The sequence below is a fragment of the Apteryx mantelli genome, chromosome 1 (assembly GCF_036417845.1).
Source record: "Apteryx mantelli isolate bAptMan1 chromosome 1, bAptMan1.hap1, whole genome shotgun sequence".
Lineage (NCBI taxonomy): Eukaryota > Metazoa > Chordata > Aves > Apterygiformes > Apterygidae > Apteryx > Apteryx mantelli.
In genome coordinates this window covers 101756717-101781091 of record NC_089978.1, presented here as the reverse complement: position 1 = coordinate 101781091, position 24375 = coordinate 101756717, and the positions used below count along the sequence as shown (strand labels likewise).

The following is a 24375-nucleotide window of genomic DNA, read 5'->3' as shown; positions in this document are numbered from 1 at the left end:
TACATCTAACTTACCACTGGAAATGTCAAAAGGAAAAGCAAACAATCAAGTCAGTTTAAAAACCCCAGATTACTGTTCTTAAAATAGGAGTGACATCAAGTTTTAAGCTATCATAAAATAAAAAAAAAAAACATAATGTGTTCCCATCTTTTTCAAAAAGCAACATCCAGGAATAAGCTGGAAAATTCCAAGTCTGTCCCAAGAATTTCTCAGCATGTTTCAACCTTGCTTGGGATAAACTGAAAAATCCCAGAAGCAAGGGAAAAGGAATAGATTCCAAAAATCAACTTTTGCAAGAGCTCTGCAGTTAGCCTATAGTCTATAGTGAACTTGGTCAGGCCATTTGGAAAGCAGCCCATCAAAAAGGCTACAACACCTCCAAAAATATACGCTTAAGCAGATCTAAGTGTGACGATTTCAAGCATATGTTGATGTTTTTATCATTTTGCTTTTTTTTACTCTCCTGTTCCTAGAGCACTAACATCAATCATCCTTCATTTCTTGCCTTTTATATTCTTCCCCTAATCCTGTTTCTACTAAAGTGAATGAGAAAAATCTCCGTGTCATCAACAGTAACAAGTTTTTGCAGTTTTTACACCACTCATCCTTCTTTACTAAGGGAACCACCACACAGTTTGATACAAACTTATAAGCCATTGTCATAACTAGGATGCTGTTGAAAGTCAAAGTCAGATTTCTTATGAAACAGAAAATTTCCCTTTCAATATATTAGTTAACTTAGCTTTATATTTTAAATGCTTCTTCCATAAACATCCTTTTTTTTTCTTTTCTTAGCTTACTTTCTCCATCCTTGAGGCTAACGTGATTACGTTACAGTAAAGAAGAAAACCTTTGTGTCTTAAATACGGCCTCTTTGTTGCCTAAATTTAAAATACGTGAAAAGTTTATAGACCTTGTCAGATTCAGGGTGTGGTACATTACACTTGCCCTCATGAAAACGCAGCCTACATTTGTGAGTAAGTTGCCTTTTCATGGAAATACTATTCAGAGAGCATTTCCATAAAAATTCACCTTGGCACAGCTCTGTTTCTCTTGTCATTTGCCCAGCTGTGTTCCTTCTTTGATTGATTTTCATTTTGGAGAAGGCACAACAGTCATTTTAACAGGGGAAGCAGGGGAAACTTTCCATTTTTACATAAGAGCAAACATCATTGTCAATTTAATACGGCTGCATGAAACATCAATAAAACCTACTGTAATTGTATTTACAGTCAGAGATAGTCTGAGAGAACACTTCAACCTCCAGCTGCCCTTACTAAAAACAAGACAAAAATACAGTGCATTGAGTCCTAAGTTTAACTTTCAGAAGAGGAAACACCAGGTCTTTTTGAGGGTTTGATTTTGGCTGGCTGAAGTCAATGTGAATCCTTCCACCAACTTGAGCAGGAGATAGAGTACAGACTCATTTGCCCAGTGGGGAAAAGGGGTGCAGAGGAAAGGCAAGGGGCCAGCCTCAGAGAAAAGAGAGCTGTAGACCCATACGGACAAATTAATGAGATTGTACTGTCATTGCTGGTGCTGCTCCTGATCCGCCAAGTCCCAGCAACGCCCTGAGGCACTAGGCATCTTCCAAACCCAGAATCATTTATTTCCCCCAAGGGAACACTAAAAGTCCCATCTACTCTTGCAACAGGTGATATCTGGGCCAAGACAGAAAGGATCCCATGCTCTCCTCATCTGCCTCACCAGCCCCGTACCATTGCCAGAGGGAAGGTGAGTTAGACAGACTTACTAGCCCAGGTGAGGGTACCCGGAGCACACTGTAAGACACAGGCTGCACCTGTACTTCTCCCTATGGGAGCAATAGCTGGGGCCAAGGGGACAAAGGCAAGGAAACAAGGGGGCCGGGCCTTCCAGCATGCCATCAGGGCTCCCCACTCCGCTGCAGCCACGCAGCCCCATATCACTGCACTCTGATGTGTTCAAAGAGTATTTTGACCATGTTTCCTAAACACAAATACTAAATTATTATTTTAAATGATGGGTTTCATATTTTCTGAAGCATTTGCCCTGCACTGAGGCTGAAAATGGACAGTTTGTGGTCTCTTTTATGAAGTTGTTTTTATCCTTTAGGAACCAAAGTGGTAAACCACTAATGGCATGAGCATTTTTCTCATTATCAGTTACAAGGTTAATGATTCTTATGTAAGCAAGTAGTATTTTAAAACCATTTAGGCTTGCACATTCAGTTATTAGACCTCAGACTGGTTATTGTGTCTTCTCTTAAGAAAGTTCTTTTATTATGTTAAATTAAAGATGCACTTTCAAGACCATGTGGTAATTTGCATCAGTAAACACTTTCAGGAACTTGTTGTGACAATGTCTTAGAACTGGCTCATTTTCAAAATCCCTTACATAAAAGTTTAGTGCACTACAACTCTCAAGTCAATTCAAAATAGTTAAATGATCAATTAAAACTGTGGTCAGGTAGCTGATGCAAAGGCAGACTTTAACCCCACTGCTCGCATTGAGCTCTGCTTTGTGGTCTTGTGGAAGTTACTTAACCCATTCCTAAAAATCATTAACTGAAACAAAGTGTTTCAAGCTTGTGTGCCCTGACCCTCCAGGCACAACATGATGTTAAGTCATGTCTCCATCTCCAGAAGCCCAATGCCACCCAGACATAGTCTAGAACAGACCATAGATATTATTTTTACACAAGGATCATAAGGCAGAGATCATGTCCCTTTTTGCTCAAGCCCCATCCCAATACTAGCACTGAGAAAAATGTCATAGCTACTAATGGCACTGGAAGATAAATGTCCAGGTTCTCAATGGGAATGGGAAAGTTTGGAAAAGGCAGAGAGCTCAGCATAAAGACTCTGGCACAAGAAAATCAAAGCACATTCATAAAACAACAGCTCAACATTTTTAAAAGTATCAAGCACATATTATATAGTAGTTGCCAAAGGGTTGCTGTCATCTCCAGGAAAAGCAAGCATGCCACAGATATTTCCTGTGCACACCGATCCTAGGGGAACAGTAAAAGCTGGTTATTGCACAGACCTACTCTAAATGTTCTCACTTTCATAATACACAAGTGTTTTCTCACTGCATCCATTTTTGTTCAAAGCCATTGGTGGGCACCATACCTAACTCAGCTTTTGTTTAAGTTCTTATGTTCTTCCAAGATAATTGGCCCTATGGGACTTTAATCTAAATGGAGTGTATCTTTTTAGGGACCTTGTAGAGGTATTTCTAATGTTTAATGGTCTCCTGAACTACTATTTTCCTCCCACTGTGAAGGAAATGGGCTTGCTGCCGTCCGTTTCCCTTTAGCAGTCATTACGGCTAGCAACACGGATGTAGAAGCAAGATCCTTTAGCCCATCCTTTGCTTCAAAAATACTAGAAAGAAGAGCCAGAGAGTTCATTCTCTTTAGACCTTGCTCCACATCAGTTTGATCAAGCAAAGGTTCCCTTAATGCGCAGTTACTCAAGATCCATCCATTTGGAGTCATGCAGGGGGGCTAAAGCAATTCTCGCTCAGCCCAGCTTGCTGACTCAGGGCTCCTTGCCGACACAGGCACATACCTACCAATGGTGCAGGAATGTGAATCTGTCTATGTGGGGTTATTTCTACCTTTCTTTCGCAATTATTTCTCAAAACACTTTCTAATGTCTTCCAGACCACAGACCATATGTTGAATAACACTGCCGTAGACTAGCTGGTTAATGAGTTCTCACAGCCTGCAATAAGGCTCCCCCTTAAGAGCTGGTAGACATCTCATTGCCTGCCAGCAGGCATAGTTAAGAACTGGCTCTCAACTGCTGTCAATATCTAATTTAAAATGCTTGTAATTATAATAGTACAACAATAACATTTTGTTTACCTAAAAGCTAAGTTCTTCATTCATTCCACTTGCCCCTGGCAAACCTGAGCCAGGCACAAAAAAATCTGGGGGTAGACTTCCAAAAAGTTTAGCTAGCCCTTCAGTTTATAGTAGTCAAGAAACATTCACCTATGGGACATTGAATCCAAGCATTAACCCTGGCGCATTGTCAGCTAAACCCCTCCACAGTGTTACATGCTTGAAACCTCTAGGTGTATCCTCTGCATCTAGGTGTAACCTCCGTGGTCAGTCTGTGATGGAAGGAAAATTAAGGTGCTTTATTGCATGCTGTATTTTGCTGTGTTGCTTCTTCCTTTTGTGGAGTCCACCTTTTAAGACTGCTTCAGCATTGATAACAGGAGCCATACTGGCATTCTGAATACTGAAAATTTATACTCAATAGATAGCAACTACAATTTTAAGTTTCCCCATGCTGCTCTCAGCTCTATATCGAACAATGTGAACAGGGCTGAGAAGGGAAGTCTATCTTCATATCCTTTCATTCTTCTGCATTTACACTGTTGGATTACTTGTCATTTTTTCCTCCTCTTTTCTTGCCCATTAAAATCACCTGTCTCCAAAAAAAGGAGCTAATACAAGAAACATGATGCGATTTGGCTGTAAATGTCATCATATCCAAAGCACCTTTCAGACTTAAAACAGAAAAATTAGGATTCCCCTGCAGTAGAAAGCTATGGGCCATGTGAGGAATTAAATTAGGAGACCTTGACAGCAAATCTCCACTGAATCCTTGCTGCCAAGGGACTGGAAGGAGGCCAGAGATTTAGCAGGAGGCGGTCCTACAGGTGTATGGCCCATGTCTCTTAATCTATGAAAGATGAATCCATACATAGAGATAGTGGAAATTCTGTGAGTTTGAACAAGGTAAATTTTATCAAGAGGAAAAGCAATGCCTGTTTCCTGAGCTAAAACGGCAGTGCCTTTAAATTCTGTGGTCCTTGAGGGGTATTACAACTTTAGGAACTCACCACAGTGAAACCACTTCCACTGTTTTCCATGCCCAGTGAAAACATTAGGAAGAAACACTGAAGTTAAACTGTTCTGGCCCCCCAGAAGCCAATTGGGAAGCTTCTGTCAGTTCAGCAACGTGGAGATTTCATCCACAGACCACAAATTCAGAGTTTCCAAACTCTTTCATTGAGTTATTCTGGAACAGGGGAGGAAGAGGAATTTATGGGTTGTTGGGATTTTTTCCATATAAAACCAATTGAAAATGTAAATACAGAACAAACTGTTAAATGTGCTTGCTTTTCATTTTTCTTTTTAGGAGAGCAACGGGTCCAAAGGAGAACAGGACTGACAAATGCCCTTAAGTGCGTGTGGTAGAGGACATCACTGGTTTTGAGTTTCTGTGGACCAGCTTCCTACCAAACCACTAAAAATGAGACAAGAGTTCAAAAATTCAGTATCACCTACTTAGCTGAGAGTGACTTTTTGCGAAATCATTTGCCTCCCTAATCCTTTCGCTGATTACATAGCAAACAATGAAATGCAGATGAGAGTCTATAGCCACTGAAATCTTCCTGGGGCAGCTCAACGGCTGGCACAGAAGAGCCAAGCTTGATTAACTTCAGTAGGAGTTGGATGGGGTGCTCAGCGTGCCGATGCAGGGAATATTTTCATCTCACGTGAATATCAACATTACCACTTTGGGATTCTGGTTGCCAGTGATGATTTGCTTCCTCACAGACCCATAAACACTTACGGCTTACGTCAATGTGGTTTCAGGCTCATTTTTAGCTTAGACCACTCACTTTACACAGCCTAAGAGGAACCCAAAGTCAATGGTCAAAAGGAGGCTCACTGTACTTCAGACTAGTTTACTGATCAGAATTGTACTTCTGCAGGGAAATGAGGATGCCAGAAATCAGTGCAGAAAGCTAGCCAAAATTCATCCAACCGTTAACAGACAGGAAGTAGGAATCACACTTTTCCCACTACAAATGTTAAAACTATCCAAACTCAAATCCCCTCCCCACAAAATTCAAATGTCTTCTTTCTATTTTTCCTGGTGTTAAACATATGTTACATATGCATTAAAAAACTCGCACACAATTTGTCCAGTTTTGAAGCAGAGACCGAAGTACAGCAAACATCCTTGCTCTCACATTTCTGCTTTCCAAGAGAAGTGCCAGAGAAAGTATTCTATTTTTGTAAGAGTTTAAAGGGCATGGTCAGAAAAATGACTATGTGAAAACGGCACCTTTTTATCCAACAGATCTGTTCCCTGTGAGTATTCTGAGTCATGTCTGCTTACTTTAGTGACCAAAATAGATTTTTACTACTCTTCACTCCTCTTTAGTCCTGTAGAAACAACACAGCAATGAGGGAGTTATATAAATCGTATTCTGGATCAAAACCCATAGAGACTTGTTAACTAAATTTTAGGTGCAGAATCAAGGACTTGACAGTGGCTAAGGGGACAGCCTGGCTGCCCATCACTTTCCCTGTCATATGCCACACAGGGAACATCACACCCAGTGGTGATAAATGAAAGGAAGAGGAAAGTAGAGGCTCCCTTGCCCTGGCTCCTATGCCTACAGCAAATCTGCCCTCAAGTCTGTATTACTGCTCCGCATTGAGCTTGCTGTTTAGTTACAACTATCTTTCCCATAAACGGTCATGGAAATCACTAAGAAATAATGAACACAAAGTTCTCCCCTCCCTCACCTTAGGTCTTGCAAAGTTACTCTGAATGACTGACTGCAGCTTCAGAGGTAAACTGCACTTTTCTGCCTGGCACAGTGCTTAGAAAATTTGCACAGCAAGATCCCATTCAGGGCTTAAGCTGCTCCTGTGCATAGGGCCAGGTACAAACTTTATGGCCTTTCCCAGCGCAACCTTTGCATAAGTGGGCCTTGACAGATTTAAGCAACGTATTCACCCTAGCTGTATCACTTATATGGCAGGTAAAACTTTTTTGCAGTGCATGAGACGTTGGACCATTAAAAAAAAAATGAAATGGATAGTTCTATTTTCTTCATGAGCAGAATGGAATCTTATTAGAAAGATTCTAATACTGAAAAAAATGGTGGCTGATGTTTTCATTTTCTAGTTTTCCTAACAAAGTTAAAAGAGATAATACTGCAGAAAGCATAGAATGGCTTTTCTCCTTCTATTCCTGGTGAGAAAACTGGACAGTAAAATGTTAGTTTGACATTACAAATGAAACTATTACATACTGAGTCAACTTTAAAATTAAAATAATAAGTGAGCAATAAGATTCATCTGCAATCAGACTGTAAAACATTCATCTGGTCTCTCTGCAGTACTCGTATTTGTTTTTCGTTCAGTGCCCGTAAGATCAGTTGCTGGGGCCTGGATCAGTCCCTACATACAGAATTCAGTGCACTTAACCCCAGCCATCTGAAAATTAAGGTACCTAGTTCCATAACCAGGCTTCCTATCTAAGCTGACGGAGAGAGGTCACATTTTCAGTGACTTACCCCAAGCTAACATAATTGACTCAGATTGGAAGATGAACCTGTCCTCTAGCTAGGGAGGGAACTTATACGATTACTGTCAACTAGATGCTTAACTTCTAAATGGCTGCAGTTAGGTGAGGTGGATCCTACCCTCATAAAACAATTTTTCAGTCTCCTCACAGTAGAACTGACTTGTTTGCATAAAAGGTAGAAGAATCAAGAGCTCAGGTTCAGATTTCTCCACACTCTTCCCTTCAAGAGCATGATGAACTGCTTTGCTGAAATGAAACCTTCGTTGTGCCTGCTAAGAGGTGCTCTTTGTGGTTTCAGGATGTTGACATACATATTGGTGACAGATGATTTGGCTTTTCCTGATTGCAAGAGATACACAGCATGCTGCAGACTGTTTGTTATAAATACATAAAAATAGTAGCAAAGGAATGAAAAGTACTGGACCAAATTCCCTGCCTCACATTCTGGGCAAATCTAATGCAACTGGTAAGCAGGTACAAGATGCCTATCAGGACCAAACTATACCTTTATTTGATTTTAAATCCCTAACTTTTTCTTTTTCAAATCTGCTTTTAATGCCATAGGTGCAAACTTGTGCTAAAAAACTCTATAAGCCTTTGAAGAGTCAACTATAACCAGAAAAATCACTGTAACAGTGGTTCTTGGAGAAATCAGGGATAACTTTTATCAAACCTGCTTTCCATGGGTCCTGTAAATCAGCTTCTTTTTCAAGCAGATTTTGCAATCTAGTCTCAGCATATGTTGTAATGCAATATATTAATGTTACTTTTATAGTTATATTATAAATCCTCTGTGTATAATTTGTGAACTCTATAGAGAACAGTCCATTTTATAAACAGAATTTTAAAACCCCAGGTTTAGATTTATTAAGGAGTTTATTCAGAATTGACTAAGCCTTCTTAGAAAACTAAAATTTCCTTAGAAGACTTTCCTCCTGCATAGCTACTAAACTTTTTTCTTTATAAAGCTCTTTTTACTTTTCTAAATTACACAGATAAAGAAAATAAAAACTATGATAGAAATGCCACTTAAGAAAATTAATTTTCTTTGGTTGCTATATTTCATATTTGTTCTCATTAAGGATAGAGTAATCTACTAAAAAGATACATTGTACAGTAGAATACATCGATATGATTTTTATACATACATTTAATTACACCAGAATGAATCAGACAATAACTGCACGCGGTATAGCTACTACATATCAGAAGATACATGTGATTTCTTAAAAAACTGTGCTTCCGTCAATTCAGGTCAAATATACTATGTATACCCATACTTAATAACCTAAAAATAAAGTAATAAACACAGCGCAAAGCCAGAAGGCATTATGAAAAGCTCAGACTGGTAAGTCTACATGATTTATAAATTAGAAGAAGTCAATCAGATTTTGCAATACATTTTTAAGTAGTTTATAGAGCTGCAAGGTGCTACTCCTAACTCACCACTGTCAGCACTAGAAAAAATTAAAAACAACTGTTGATAAACTGATATATTTGCTAGCAGCCTCATATTAGCAAAAAAGACAGTTACAGATCACTTGTAGAGGCCAGTGGAAGGCAGAAGCAAAAGAAGCTAGTCCAGCAGGCAATGCATTGGGATGAGGGGTGGGTACCAGAGAAGGGAGTCTCCCTCTTGACCCACCTGCACCTGCACAGCCCAGTCAGGCCTGCTCTTCCCACCCCGGTGCATCTGAGCCAACAGCCCAGGTGCTGTAGTAGCGCCTGTCACCTGCCATCCTCTAATTAGAGATGAAGTTGTGGGTTAGTAGGAAGTAATAGTCCCTGACTTAGTGGCCGTGCTCTCAAATTCCTTCATGCTATCCCATCTGTTCTCACACCAAGAATTGCTCTCAAGCACTGGTCAACTATTCAGCTGGTGCAAAATCTATCAGAATTGTTTCTCCTGTTCCTGCCTTTTTGTGAGGTGAGGAGAAAAGAAAACAAGGCTGTTTCATTACGGACCTCCTGGAAAAACATGGAAACTTGGGTGTCTAAACTGAGCTGATTGAAACCACATTTAAGCTCATATTTGTAGCCTTGTGCAGTACTGCAAGTCTGCTGGTGCTCATCGCTTCCTATATGCCAACCTTTTTTTTAAGTCAGCGTCTAATCAGGTACATGTAGTTCCAAGTTCCAGGCTACCTGACAAAACCAGAAGATCTGAAACACAACTGAAATCAATATTGCTTTTGCAGGAGCATCATTTAAAAAAGGCAACAGCTTCAAATATTCTACCAATATTGCACAGTGTCAAAGTGCATGGGCAATCTACAGGTTTCTCTCTGTTACAAGGTAAAGAGAAGCACAGCAGCATTTGGTGGGCAATGAGAAGGCTGAAAGTCAAACTATTGTCAGGATGCTTTAATAAGCACCTGAATGTCCTATCATTCAGTGTGCATATTAAAACAAAACGGATGATCTAAATTCAAAAAAAAGTCCCTGGCTTTTCTGCCACTTGTGCACAAGAGCAGTCTCCCAGGTACAAGTGGTCACAGTGAGTTCAACTGAATGGCTTGTGCAGCTACAGGGTGAGGGCCTTAGCTTTAAACCATTCTCTATCAGAGCACATTGTATCTCCAGATAAAATAAAAACATATGTTTACTGTTTTCTCTTTGGGAAGACAATTAATATTTATATGATGCACTATCAAACAAAAATAACTAGCTATTTTGTTCTTGGAATAAAGTTTTCTTATTGGAATGAAGTTGTGCCAAGGAGGGATTTCATCTGATGCAAGCAGCATGCAAGAACAATCCACTTCCCCTAATAGTTTTCTAAATTAAAAAGCAGTATTTCAGAGTGTGCCATAGAAAGGTAAGTTCAGGAAAATGAACATTACAATGCAGTCTCATACTCCATGCAAGAAAAAGTGCCACTGAAGTTAATAGGAGATATACTCGCAATAGAAGGACGGGGATCAGACTTTTTGCAAATCCATTCAAGTTTACTTTAGATCAAATATCATTTTAGATCTTAAACACCATAAAAACTGTCTGACTGTATACATTTTAGTTTTGGTGTATACACCAATTAACAAGGACATGCAATATGTCTACAGCAGAATAAACTCTCTGGCTTTCATTGTTAAATTACCGCTTCTTGTATTTAATCAAGCCCTCCAGATTATACACATACCACTAAATATAAATAGAAGAGGTTAAAATGCAGTTTAAATATAACAGATATGTCCACAACTCCATATTTAGATATACCCTTTAATTTTTTTCTATTGCCTACTTTTTACTTACATTTAAATTTAGCAAAGCAATTTTAGACTGCCAGTTTTCTACCTACAGTAGTGTAACTAAGTTACTAAGGAAATATATTAGATTTCATCCACTTATTTCATTATCTTCCAAAATGCCAAAATAATACAAATTCATGTGGTTCAAACCTTTAACCAGGCAAAAGACAAAACAATGCTTGTGTTAACTGGAGAATTTGCCTGAGTAAAAACTGACGTGACTAGAACCACATTGGGAAATTAAAAAAAAAAAATTCTAGTGGCCATGAAAGCGGCTAGTTGTGGGTATAATGAAAAACTAGAGTGTGGTGTTACTGCACAAAAGGTAATTCTTTCAACCAAAGACAAACATCGTTATAATAGAGGCCGAAAATATCTTACCAACATGAACTTTTTTTTTAACAAAAGCATTTTAAATCAACCATATGTCAAAGCTGACATACAAAGTATAAACGAATCCCTGGCCTACCTTTACAGCTCTACAGCAGAAAAACAAAGGTTCAGTACTAGGTACTCAAGGCTAAGCCTGCACCAGTGGCCTTAGTTGATATGGATCAGGCCCAAAAGGCCCCTTCTGACCATACCCCCTGTCAGCAACTTCCCTCTAGAATTTAAGGCAGAGGTTTCCACAAAAACTACTTGCGTGATTAAAAGATGTATGGTTTGAACTTACAGCTGCCTTTTCAAAAAAAGAAAAACTTACTTAAAAGAAAACGACAAGCTTCCCAATAGTGGGGAAAAAAATGCAATAGATTTTTCAGGGGAAAGGGCTCATTTCAGCCCCAACATTTTAAAAGATTTTGTTGTTACCTTCTAATAACTCCTCTAGCATTTAGTAATGCAGAGGCAAGGAAAGGAAGGAAATGAATGTAACATGTAACCTTTCAGAGCTACCAGATGCCATCAGCACTGCAAAAGCTCTTCATGTTTTTTGATCGTCAGTGGAGCGCATATAACCAAGAGAAGAAACTGCTGTATATGCGGACATCAATGAAGTGATCAAAATGAACTCCTCCGCACAGGGAGAACCAGTGCAGTTAGCCTCACATTTTGATAGTGCAGCACTGGTGCTTTGTAGAAAGCACAACGGGAAGGGATTTGCCTCATCAATAGTCAGGTATTTTGCTCATGTTCAAACTAACCCGATTACAGACAACCATTTCAGGATTTCATATTTGTTTACACAACTTCATGTGCACACAGAAAATAAACTTCCCACAGAAGAGCAGGTAGCAAAGACACATCACACTGCAAAGGTGAAAGTACTGATTTTTGGACGGAACCATTTGAACTCTGACAACTGCGGAAACTAGATTGAGATTCCGGATAGAAAAAGTCTAACCTATCAACATACAAATGATCATACTTGCAATAAGAGATGCTACTTCAAAGTTCGTAACGATTTGTATTTAGGCTCGTGGCTGATATTGCTGAAACTCCTCAGTGGAGTCGTACACTCAGATTGCTTCAGCGCCTGACAAAGTAGTCAAACTTTGTTAAAGAGAGAGAAGTCACAGAGTTAGTACCACTATATAAACTATAGGAGGAAAGAGCTGCCTAATATATAGCTATCAAAGTATATATTTAGGAGCCAGAAGCTACATAAATTATAATCCAAGCAGAATAACACTTTAGGAGCAAAAAGTCCAACTAATCACATCTAGAACTTATACTGACAGATCATTTATAAAATTCTTGTTACATGTAACTCTATCCAGTACTATATGATTTGTTTAACCTTTAGGATTAAATCATGGAAGGGGGGGGACAGATGCTATTAAAAGCTCTAAACTCAGACATGCTTTTGGAGGTAGTGATATTTTTTCTTGCAAAGTTTTTCAGAGTTGCATAGCAAGTTAGCCATTTTTGCATACATACGTATGAAACAGAAAATAAGGACTGACATTACAATTTCAATGCACAATATCTGTTTTTTTAAATGTTCTTTATGAAATAGATAATCAATATCAAAATATATTTGTCCCATGTTAAGTATGGCTTAGTTTATTTTGCCTTTATTTATTTTCTTTTAATTAGGAACTTGTCAAACAAACAATCTATTTAAGGACCCGTCTCTTCCTTGATTTTTTTATATTAGGTTAGGTGTGTTTGAAATCACATACCTGATACATACAGCTTGATGAAAGTTTACATTTCACATCCTCGTGAGAAGCTGCCTTTGTCTACTTCACTTGTTTCAATGAAACCAGGGAAGCGGATAAAGGGTTAAACCAAAGGAATGTGACATTTCTCCATGTGCAGTTCATAGACCTATCCTGGTTTTCCTAATGGACTCAAAATTACATGGGCAGAATGTAATTTCCAAACTATCACTTCAGTGCTGAAGCACAGTGCTAATTCAGAGAATGACACTTAGAATACAAGTAAGAATTTTATAAAAAAAGAACAAGTTTACTTGCACTGTGGGTTCTTAGCGAAGGCAGCAATGAATGGAAGTTTATGGTGGTCAGAACTTGCAACTTCAGCTTTTGCAAATATGATTACGCACACTCCAAACTCTACAGGAAAGTCATCTGGCCACCAAAACAGATCTCGGCATATTGCATCTAAGCGCTTACTCTAAAGTACCACAACCAGCCCTGACTCTCATCAGACCAACTCAGGTAATTGAAGGTTTTACTACATGTAATAGCGAGTCAGCTTTTGAAAAGGCAATATAGGTATTAGTTAATTGAATGATGAATTGCTGAAACAATTACAAAGACACCAATGCTGCTATTAGGAACCAGGGAAAAAAAGGGGGTGTGGGGGGGTGAAATTCAGAGGCTGAGGCCTGGAAAGACAGCAGCCAGCCTGAAAGCAGCCGGCGCGCAGGCTTTACAGTTCAGAAAAGTCGGAGGGGGTTAAGCCTGCGCGCTGAGCGCAAGCGGGGAAATGCGCGGCCCGGGCCGCCTCCCCGCGGCGGCACCTCTCGCGCGGGCGCTCAGCGCCGCCCGGGCGCGCCCGCGGGACGGCGGCGGCGGTCCCGCGCAGCCCCCGCGCACCCCCGGCCCGCCGCCCGCCCGCGCACCACATCCCGCGTGGGGCAGCCCCGCGGCGGCCGCCCCGACGGCGCGCCGCCCTCCGCGCCCCGCAGCGCTGGCGGTGCCACTCAGCCCCCGCCGCCGCCCGGGCACGGCCGGGCGCCCCCGGGAAAGGACTTACCGGGCGAGGCCAGGAAGGGGCGAATCCGGGGGGGACGGGACGGGACGGGACGGGGCAGGGACGCGGTGCCGCCGGGTGAAGGCAGTGGCCGCCGCTAGCGTGAGCGAGTGAGTGAGCGAGCGAGCGAGTGGATGGAGGAGTTGCAGATTGCAGTGACTCACTCCGGTCGGGACGGGCTCAGCCCATAGCGCTGGCCCCGGGCTCAATGAGCCTCTTTCTTTCTCCAATCGTGGAGCAGAGCGGCCGCTGCTCCGCGGCGCTGCGCGGCTCCCCCGCGGCCGTCGGGGTGGCCCCGCGCTGCCCCGGGCGGGGACGGCACCCCCGGGGCCGCAGTGGCCGCGGGGGGGGGACCCCCCGGGCGGTTCTCCCGGGCGCCCCCGCTCCGCGCGGGGGGACAGAACTGGAGGTGAGCGGGACCTGCAAGGGGGTTTGGCTCGGCTGCTTTCTCCTCCCGGCAGCAGCAACAAGACCGTTTTTTAAAGGACAGAACAAGCGTGCGGTTGTTGCGAGGACCCGACGTGAAGTCAAAGACTGGCCTCTAACCAGATGGCAGCGGGGCTGCGAAATGTAATGAAATAAATAAGTGCACACACAGGAATAAAAGGACAAGTGAGGGAGCGGACCGGAGCACCGCCGCTCTACGCCAGCCGCCCGCATCCAACCATAACCGCGCTCGGCTGCTCCGGCGCGGAGGCGGGCGGCGACGGGCAGGGGATGCCTGCGGGCCGGCGAGGCGCAGGGCACGGCCGCCGCCGAGCCCGCGCTCCGCGGACGCCCCGCACACCCGCGCAGAGCCGCGCACGCCGGTGCGCGCCGTCGCGCCGCGGCCCCGGGGCTCCTTACCGGGGCGCCGCTCCTGCCCGCCGCCGCCCCGCCGGGCACCGCACGCCGCTCTACCCCGGCGCTTCCCCGGCGAGGGGTCTCAGCTAGCGGTCAGCACCGAGAAGCCGGCGCACGAAGCAGAAAACCCCGAGCACTCCCTTAATTAAAAATAAAATAAAATAATAAAATAATTAAAAGCGTCTCGGTTTTTAAAGCAGAGCTACATAATGTATTAATTGGTCGCTATTAGCATGCAGTTTTATTGAGCATAGCACACAGAAGTCTGATTGTGAGCAAGGAGTGTTTTCAATGAAAGTGGAGTTATTTTAGCTGCAGACATGTTTACATTTCTGTGGTTTAGTCTATAACTTTCTCTTTTTCTTGCTTCAGAATTCTGCTCCATGAAGCAAAGCCCTTAGCTCCCAGACATTCCAAAAAGTCTGCCAAAATAATAGGAAAAAAAAGGAGAAGAAATAAAAAAAACACACACAGAGACCCCCAAGTCTGGGTCAGGCTCAGGGCTGGATATGGATAGAGCAAGTATACCCCTCCTCACTCTCTCTCCAGTTAAAAAGCCTTCAGGGCTCCATTTCCTGTTTTTAAGGAAAAAATAAAGTGGGTCTAGGACTGATTTTAGACACTGCCTAGACCAGGGCTGGTGGGTGCTGAGGACCTTTAACTCTATCAGTCCCAAAGGGTACTTGGTAATGCACAGATTCAGGCAGACCACATGCTTCTTTCCCACTGAGAATAACCATGGGAGTCAGATGTTTTTTTTACCACACTATGCATTTTTGAATGGCTAAGAATAGCGAGCAGAGCACCTTCAGGTCTGGAACAACAACGTGCTGCATGTCCACCTCAGCTTAGCTGAGCAAAGAGACAAAATGCCCGCAAAGTGGGATCAAGTACCCTCTGCGGCAGATTTGCTCACCCGGCATGCGCAAAAGCGCTGGTGTTCCCGTGGGGTCTGTTCACCACGGGGCACAGTCCTAGGCTGGGCCTACATGTCTGCGAGGGGCTCTGCCTCCTGCCCCACCTTCCTGCAGCGGCTGCCTCTCTGTGCTATACATAGATAGCGTCGCTTGCGTGGCTTTATTGAGTGGGCGTGAAAACATCTCGAGCCTTTGGGCATCAAATCCACAGCTTAGGAAAATCACAACGGAGCAGTTCGGTTAAAATTAGGAGCACGCGCTGGTGAATAAAGCAAGAAGTTAGTGGACACCTCCCCACAAAACTACTGAGTCGAGTTTTCCACTTAGAGGCTTGGTAGGTTATTACGCAAATAGAAACAGAGCGATCAGAATAAAGCACCCCTGGAATGAAGGGTTCTGTCTTCAGGGAGTTAGGGAAATAAAAAGGAGAGGTGGCAGGAGCGAGGATGCTGCTGCAGTGCCGAGTGCCGCAGCAGAAGGCACAAACCCATCTGGGGCACGCAGGGGAGGCCCCAGGCTGCCCTGGCCTGACAGCACAACCAACAGGTCCCAAGTCCCAGTACTACACCTCTGCTCCGAGCTCCCTGCTCTGGAGCAGGGGAAAGCACGCATCTGCGAGCAGTGGTGCAAATCCTCAAGTGAGGGCAGGGGAGGAAAAAGCAGAACAGGCTTTCTCAACCTGACAGATGGTCATCCCCCCCCCCCCCCCCAAAATCATTTGCCTCCTAAACTCTTCCCAAGTATTTTTTAAGGTGCCCCTCCCTTCCCCCTCCCCTTTTTATTTTACATGCCAGATGACTCCTGTATATTTGGACCTTTCGCTTTTGAAGAAACCAGAAAGCATTATGATTTCCTAATACTTAAAAAAAAAAAAACAAGAGAAAACACCTTTCTCCCCAAGATGTTTTATATTAATTTAAGTATTGGTTCCTGGTTCATGTCAGGCCCTTTCACAATGAAACGTCCTGCGTGGGCTGTCACACCTGCTAAATATAATCCTTTCTTTCTTCTGATATTCTGCAAAGGGCCTTTAAAGGTTCACATCCTCCAGGCTGGAGATTTAATTGCTTCATCTCAGTTTTTAAAAAGCCTTGTAAATTTCTGAATTTTGTCGATCTCCAAGCAGAAGGGGGGTACACAATGGGGACGTGAAGGCTGCGAGGGCGCACGAGAGGCAACGCAGAGTGCTCTGTGTCACATTGACACCGCCAGGGCTCGTAAAAGCTGTGACCCACCGTCCCGCAGGTTCTGCTTGTTGGGGCAGACAACTTGAGCTGGTTTTATGACTTACCAATGAGTTAAATATGAAAATAGTAGCCTATTTCACTATGGTAAATACTCACCAGGGAGGAAATCCCAGATTCTGTTTTATAGAAGGTAATGGAGTGAGATTACTCACACTAATATACTTACCTCTTCAGAGAACATAAATCTAGCAGGAAGACAGCCCCAAAACGAATCGCTCCCCGAAATAAGCAGGCTGTGACCAGCAGAGGTTTCCTTGTTAGGCGAACCAGTGGCACCTGGCTTGCCTAACGGTGCTGCTGCGATTAGGTTACCCACAGCAGGGAGGAGCTGGGTGGCTCTTTGCCGCCTTAAGGAGGCAGGGGCTGAGCTGTCCCTCACCTGGGGCTGGGAAAAGGGACGCAGACAGTTGCAGGCAGGCTGCAAGGGGCTCCCACAGCCTATCTCATATGCTGCTTAGCTGTGCTGTACATGCAGCAGCTCTCGATAACACACGGTAACCACAAACGGCTCCGTGAAATTGCATAATGCGTAATTCCTATCAACTTGCACAACACAGCAGAGGGGGGGCATGTCAAACACACTGGGAGCTTCTTACTGTGACCCGAGGGATGTGGCTGTGGAAACAGTGCCCACGGTTAGGTCCCCTAAATCTTGTAGTTTCCACCAGGAGACGCAGCAAAGCTACCATGTGGGGGGAATTTGGTGTATCCATGCTGCTGTTTCTCTCTTGCATCACCTTCAGATGGAAAGTCCTACAGTGTCACCCTCGCTCACACTAATGTGGAAGGCAGCTGCACCGCAAATAAGCAACCACTTTGAGAGGCAGGAGGAGGGTGGGCTCTGGACCACCTCTTACGAAACTGCTCTGCGTTGTCACTTCAAGCTGCAGTCAGGGACCAAGCTTTAAACTACTGTCCAATAAACAGATCTTTTGCTGATGCTTTAAACCCTGCCTATGTAACCTAAAATTTTGCACAAAGTAGATTGTTCCTTCTCCTACGGGAGTTCAAGATGGGAAAGGAAGAGAGGAAGGGGCCAGCCAGGTGGGGACTGGAGTGTCCCTGGTTGTGCCACCCTCCCTCGTCTGTAAGGCGGCAGGGAGAGGTCCCATCCCGCAGCCAGCCCCAACTCACATTGCCAAGACGTTGTTCACTCGCAGAGGGTGGCTTTGCCATGGCAGTTGTTGTCCCTGAAGATGGCCCTGGACAGTCTCCTCCCTGCAGACTCATCCTTGGAGCTTTTTCTCACTAAGAAGGAAACTTGCAGGCATTTTAGTAGAGTGGGCCTTAGAGCTCTGCCTCCTGTTTTATTAAAAAGTGTCACGTGGGGGGGGGGGGAAAAAAAGCATTCACATCATTCACTGTCTTCTCAAACACAGTTTTCAAAATACAAATTTGAAATGGACAATAAAAAAGACCAAATTTTCACATTCTGAAAAAAAAACATAACCAGCTCTGTTCCTATTTTCAAAGTGATGAGCCTATGGAAATACATTTATCATGTAACATATAGCACAGCTACTATACAATGCAATGACTACAGCATACCAGTAATTTTAAGCCTTCCTCAACTGCATAGCTTGCAGTCTCTTAATGGGAGAGCATATGACTCCTCATCGGGAACTGGCTCTTCAGTGGTGCACCCCTCCACCCCTCATTTTTCACCAACATTCACACCGTTTTCCAAACAATTGCCTAAAAGGAAAGCGAAATCATTGTTTGTTTGTTTGTTTGGGTTTTTCATTTGAGGTATTTTTTACTGCTTAAACTGACATCTGAGATTAAAAAACAAACAATACATTAGCAAGAAAGGTCCAGGCTTCAGGGAACGCTTGAGACTCCCATGAATTTCAGTAGGTTTTTATGAGACCACAAACTAATGATGGAAGAAATTCAAAAATGTCAAAGGTCTGATTTGGATGTCGGGAGAGCTGGGATGCTTGCCTGAATCTCTCCTGAACGTCCTGCCTCTCCAAACTAAGATGAAGTTTTCAGCTCTTCTCCCTCTCTTTCAGCGGGTAAGTCCCAGCCTAGATAAAACTGAAGATCAGCGTAAGGCAAGATAGAATAATAATCAAATAAACTCTCCCATGCAACTTTCAACATGCAGAACATGCAGAACTGTACTTCTGACTCATTCTCAGTTTGGGAGGGGAGGCAGAATTTGTGTCTTTTACTATTTTACCCAAAGCATCCCCCCCCCCCCCCATGGACATGTCTCTGCATCGCTGCTTAGATTCAAGGAATAATAACTCATCCAATGAATCAACACAGAAATGCTGAGCACTGCATCTTTGCAAGAACTGTGAACTTCTTCAACCACATGGCGAAAATTAAAAATAAGAAAGCTAAAAGTTGAAGCATTTTCAAAGGCCATAAAGACAAAGCTAGGGTAAGTGATAAAATGTCATGATTTCTAAAGTATGCATTTATTTACCAGTGAAGAATTTAGCCAGCATTTAGAAATGACTCAGGTCAGAATGTATGTTTAAATATAAAAGGCTGTAGATAAATACTGCATGAAGACAAGCCTGACCAAAAATAAAATGTTTAAACTGTTCAGCAGAGAGCAATTAATATGTTTAAATACCATAAAGTTACTTGCTTATTATTTATACATGTCCTTACATTTTTGTATTCCCTTTGACCATATGGCATATTGTGATCTCTGAGGAGGTCATGACTTAATACAAATGTAACTAAAAAAAGATTCAATATCCAGAGAAGTAAAATGTTTGTAGGATTTAAATTCTTGAACTATTTTACTTGGCTTTCTTCTCTACATTTGTCTGCTCCTCTATTTCCTACATTTGTCATGGACCCAGCAAAAACCTTAATTTTGCCTTCAGGTGTATGGAATTGTTCCTATGTGGAAATACAGGTGCTTATACAGCTGTATATATGGCTTTGCCTGGCAGTCTTGCATAGAACACTACATACCTCTAAGAACCATAATTCTAGCACACAGATTTAGTTCTTCCTCTATAGCTATCTCTGTGTAGCTATCCCCATGCACAGTCACCTCATTTTACCATGCCCCTTTTCTGTTTTGATAATTCAACACAAGTTTCCCAGGCATTTCTTCACTGGATGTATCATAAAGCAGAGTAATATCTGAAATTATGAATAGAGGCAGAAAAACAACCTCCACTTGAATATGAGGCTACAAAAAGCTCAGCAATATAGGAATAGGAGATACTTGATTTTCCTATAGCTACAATTATACATATACACATGGACGCGTGTGCGCGCACACACACACATTTCTTTTCACACCTATGTTGCAGCAGTAGTGAAAAAAACTTGTGCATACACCAAAAATTACATGTATTTAGATTATAGGCAGGTCAATGTTCATTCTGCTGAATTGCTGGGCATTAATCCAGGTGCCTAAGTGAAGGCTCCCTCTCTACTTACTGGCGAGGACGGAAGAGGCCTCTGCAGAAGACGACTCAGGCAGTACCAGATGTGACACTCCACCTTCTGGGTGAATCCCAGCATAGGGAGAGACCTGCTTCCTACTTTAAAGTGCTTAAAGTTACATGTCTAAAGCAGATGATGGGAACAGCACCGTTTGCTTTTCAGGTTGGAGCTGTAGCACGTATGTGGAGGAAAAGAAGGTGATCAGGAGTAGTCAGCATGGCTTCACCAAGGGGAAATCATGCCTAACCAATCTGATAGCCTTCTCTGATGGAATGACTGGCTGGGTAGATGAGGGGAGAGCAGTGGATGTTGTCTACCTTGACTTCAGCAAGGCTTTCGACACTGTCTCCCATAACATTCTCATAGACAAACTCAGGAAGTGTGGGCTAGATGAGTGGACAGTGAGGTGGACTGAGAACTGGCTGAATGGCAGAGCTCAGAGAGTTGTGATCAGTGGTGCAGAGTCTAGTTGGAGGCCTGTAGCTAGCGGTGTCCCCCAGGGGTCAGGACTGGGTCCAGTCTTGTTCAACATCTTCATCAATGACCTGGATGAAGGGACAGAGTGCACCCTCAGCAAGTTTGCTGACGATACAAAACTGGGAGGAGTGGCGGATACCCCAGAGGGCTGTGCTGCCATTCAGAGAGACCTGGACAGGCTGGAGAGGTGGGCGGAGAGGAACCTCATGAAGTTCAACAAAGGCAAGTGCAGGGTCCTGCACCTGGGGAGGAATAACCCCATGCACCAGTACAGGTTGGGGGTTGACCTGCTGGAAAGCAGCTCTGCGGAGAAGGACCTGGGAGTGCTGGTGGACACCAAGTTAAGCATGAGGCAGCAATGTGCCCTTGTGGCCAAGAAGGCCAATGGTATCCTGGGGTGCATCAGGAAGAGTGCTGCCAGCAGGTCGAGGGAGGTGATCTTCCCCCTCTACTCAGCCCTGGTGAGGCCACATCTGGAGTACTGCGTCCAGTTCTGGGCTCCCCGGTACAAGAGGGATGTGGCACTACTGGGGCAAGTCCAGCGAAGGGCTACAAAGATGATTAGGGCACTGGAGCATCTCTCTTATGAGGAAAGGCTGAGAGAGCTGGGCCTGTTTAGCCTGGAGAAGAGAAGGCTGAGAGGAGATCTTATCGACGTGTACAAGTATCTTAAGGGAGGGTGTCGAGAGGATGGAGCCAGACTCTTTTCAGTGGTGCCCAGTGACAGGACGCGAGGCAACAGGCACAAACTGAAACACAGACACTTCCATCTGAACATGAGGAAATACTTTTTCACTGTGAGGGTGTCAGAGCACTGGACCAGGTTGCCCAGAGAGGTTGTGGAGTCTCCTTCTCTGGAGATATTCAAAACACGCCTGGATGCGATCCTGTGCAATGTGCTCTAGGTGACCCTGCTTGAGCAGGGGGGTTGGACTAGATGATCTCCAGAGGTCCCTTCCAACCTCAGCGATTCTGTGATTCTGTGATTCTGTGATGTAGGTGACTCATACCACAGCAGTTTTTAAGACAGCACCTTGACTGAGATCTCCATTACTGGCTGGCTGGTGGTACATGCCTTGTATGTCCCACCACCACAACTCACAGTCTTGTTCAGCATAGACAATTTATGTTCCATACTTCTTCCATACATGGTCTTCTGAAATAATAAAAAATGAACAGCATTTAATTTAGGGTAGCCATTTGGACTGGATTATGCTTGGGTTACCTATTAAGTGAAACCTATTTGTTCTGTCACAGATGAAAAAACTGACATGCTGGAGCCACATTAATTGCTTTTTGACTTACAGTCTCAGAGAACTTTGGGTCATCCCACAAATGGACATGCTTTCCTCGATTTGGTATCTGAATCCTTGAGCTGCAGAACACTGAAAGATGCTTGTAGGTCAAGGGATTACCAGGCTCACATGCGCTATTTATTGCAAAAGCAAAGCATTGAAAAGTACATCTCGCTTCCAAAATATGCTTCTGACACTGGGGTTTTAGAGCAAAATATGAGAATAAGTTCTTCAGACCAAGAATTGATTTATTTTGTCGAAGTACAGACACAGCAAAGGTGTGCTAGACATAATGATCTGTCATAATGTGGCTCGTGAAGGATGACAGTTTCCCAGGGTAACTACTGTTTTGCATGAAAGCTGAAGTAAGTCTTTGCTGCTCACCTTACATGTATATATTTGGTGACACTCAGGAGCAGAATGAAGGCCCTCCACATTCTAGAAAATATTAAGAGGAATGTTCAGAAATACACAACAGATGATAACAAGACAGCAACACAAAACAAGTGTAAGAAATTCTATGGTCTTTGCTATCATTCATCAGAATAGATTCTCATAACTGGTCCCATCTGGCCTTAAGATTTATGAAACTGATACAGTCTAGGATAGACACTCTGTATAAAACCTGTTACCAGCATAAAGTTTGCACAGGCTCACCTGTGTGTCAAAATTCTGATCTGATTTATGGCTCAAAAAATCCCTGTTTTAGTGAAATGAGTCCTTAGAGTATCAACTGTAAACAACCTTACATAGCAAGTCACACCAGAACCATGTTAAAATTTAGAGGAAAAACTGAGAAAAGATCACTAACAGGGAGTCAGGCATTTAGATTCATATAGTTACATATGCTGTTTATGCCATATGGACACATGGTGCAGGTCTCCGCTAGAGCACTTAACTTTGCATTTCATTCTGTTTTGCTGTGCAGACATGTTGTGGGATCAAGACATTTAAGTTCAGTACCTATTGGCCTAAACTTCATTCTTAAGGAAGGGCTGTTCAGTGCTGAGCTTCATTTTACTCTTTTCCTGAACTGGGTAGTGTGACTTAGCCACTTCTGTAGAGCTCTTTGAAACAGAAGGATGAAAACCACTTCCTGTGATCATTTTGGATATCAGACATCAGAGAAAAAACACACATACATTTCATTTGATTTAAAATGTAATTAAAATTGTTTAACAGTCATCAGCTTATTAAGTGGTCTGTTGTCATGATTTGTAATTTCACAGGGAGCTTCGTTTTAAACAGGTAGCTTTACAGTTTAGCTTTCCTTTGCATGTATGAGAAAGTATTTGCAAGAACATGCACAATTATTCCAAACATTTCAAGCATTTCATATTTTACCATAATGAAAAAGTGGGCCAATGTATTGAAAAGTTTGCTAAAGTAGGTGGATGTTTTTTTAATGAAAAGAACAGTTGGTTCTACAGAAGCATGGGAATTTTTAGCAAGCACTGCACGCTTCCCTTCAGAAATGGGTGAAAAAGCTCCTGTTTTTCCAACCAATCTGCCATTTACACAGAAGGCAGGCAGAAGGGCATGTTTTCAATAGGATTTTCAGTAGGACAATAGCCATTTTCTTGATAGCACAAAGAAAACTTAAGGTGAGGTGCTACAAGAGTATAAATGAGAAGGTGAGCTTTTTTTTAAAAAAAGATGTGAAATGAAAAAAAAAGTGGAGGGAAATTTGCACAACTGTTTCTGGACTGAAATCAGAGCCCATTCTGCTTTGGGTAGAAATAGCCATTGCAGTATATGCAAACGGCAGCAACACTCCAGGACGAGATGACAGAAATGCAAGCCAGAGAAAGCCTAGCTCTTTGACTATATTGCACAAAAGCATCTTTCTGTGGAAATGAATCCTCTCTGATCTTGTTCATTTTTTTGACACAGAAATAAAACAACTTAGAGACACACAAAAAGCTGGGAATAGAATAAGCAGTTTTAAACTATATCACACTAGATAAAATTCCATGAAATTATCTGTGAATTCACTGAAACTATATTTTATTTTTTGCAAAAGACAACTGTTTTGTTGAGGAGGTAATGTATAGATTAAGACAGTACACTTAAACTCCGCAGTCTCCTTAGAGAGTTCTTTCTGGTATAAATCTGCTATCCTTTAACGTGGATTATAAACAATCTACATGATATGCACCTGGTTCTGGCAGGGTCTCTATTATTTCGCTCCCCAAAGCAGCTTTATAAAGAGAACACACTGCATTTCAACAGCAATATAAATAACGTTGCAGTTTGGGATCTCTTGTGCTGCTTTCATTTTTCTTTCTTTCCTTTTCATCTGAACTGAACCACACCTCTCTAAAAATACTCACTTTCTTAATGAAAACCATATTTTTCTGCGCTTTTTTTTTTTCCCCTGTGTGCGCCTGACCTGCTGAAATGCCTGCCCAGGCTTTAATGTCAGTTTCAGA

At 42.9% G+C, this 24375-nt stretch overlaps 1 protein-coding gene across 5 annotated transcripts in view; it reads right to left on the bottom strand.

Moving 5' to 3' along the window:
- Window positions 1-24375, bottom strand: part of ERG (ETS transcription factor ERG) — a 192548-nt gene that overhangs the window by 141388 nt on the left and 26785 nt on the right. For 3 of the 5 annotated variants that reach the window (XM_067298605.1, XM_067298623.1, XM_067298631.1), the window contains exon 1: window positions 13745-13836. The exons of 1 other annotated variant lie outside the window; for it this stretch is intronic. The gene's annotated coding sequence lies outside the window, so the exon portion shown is untranslated. Of the gene's footprint in view, window positions 1-13744; window positions 13837-14587; window positions 14611-24375 lie in introns of those variants that run through there. One more of the 5 variants, XM_067298613.1, reaches the window with a different exon arrangement.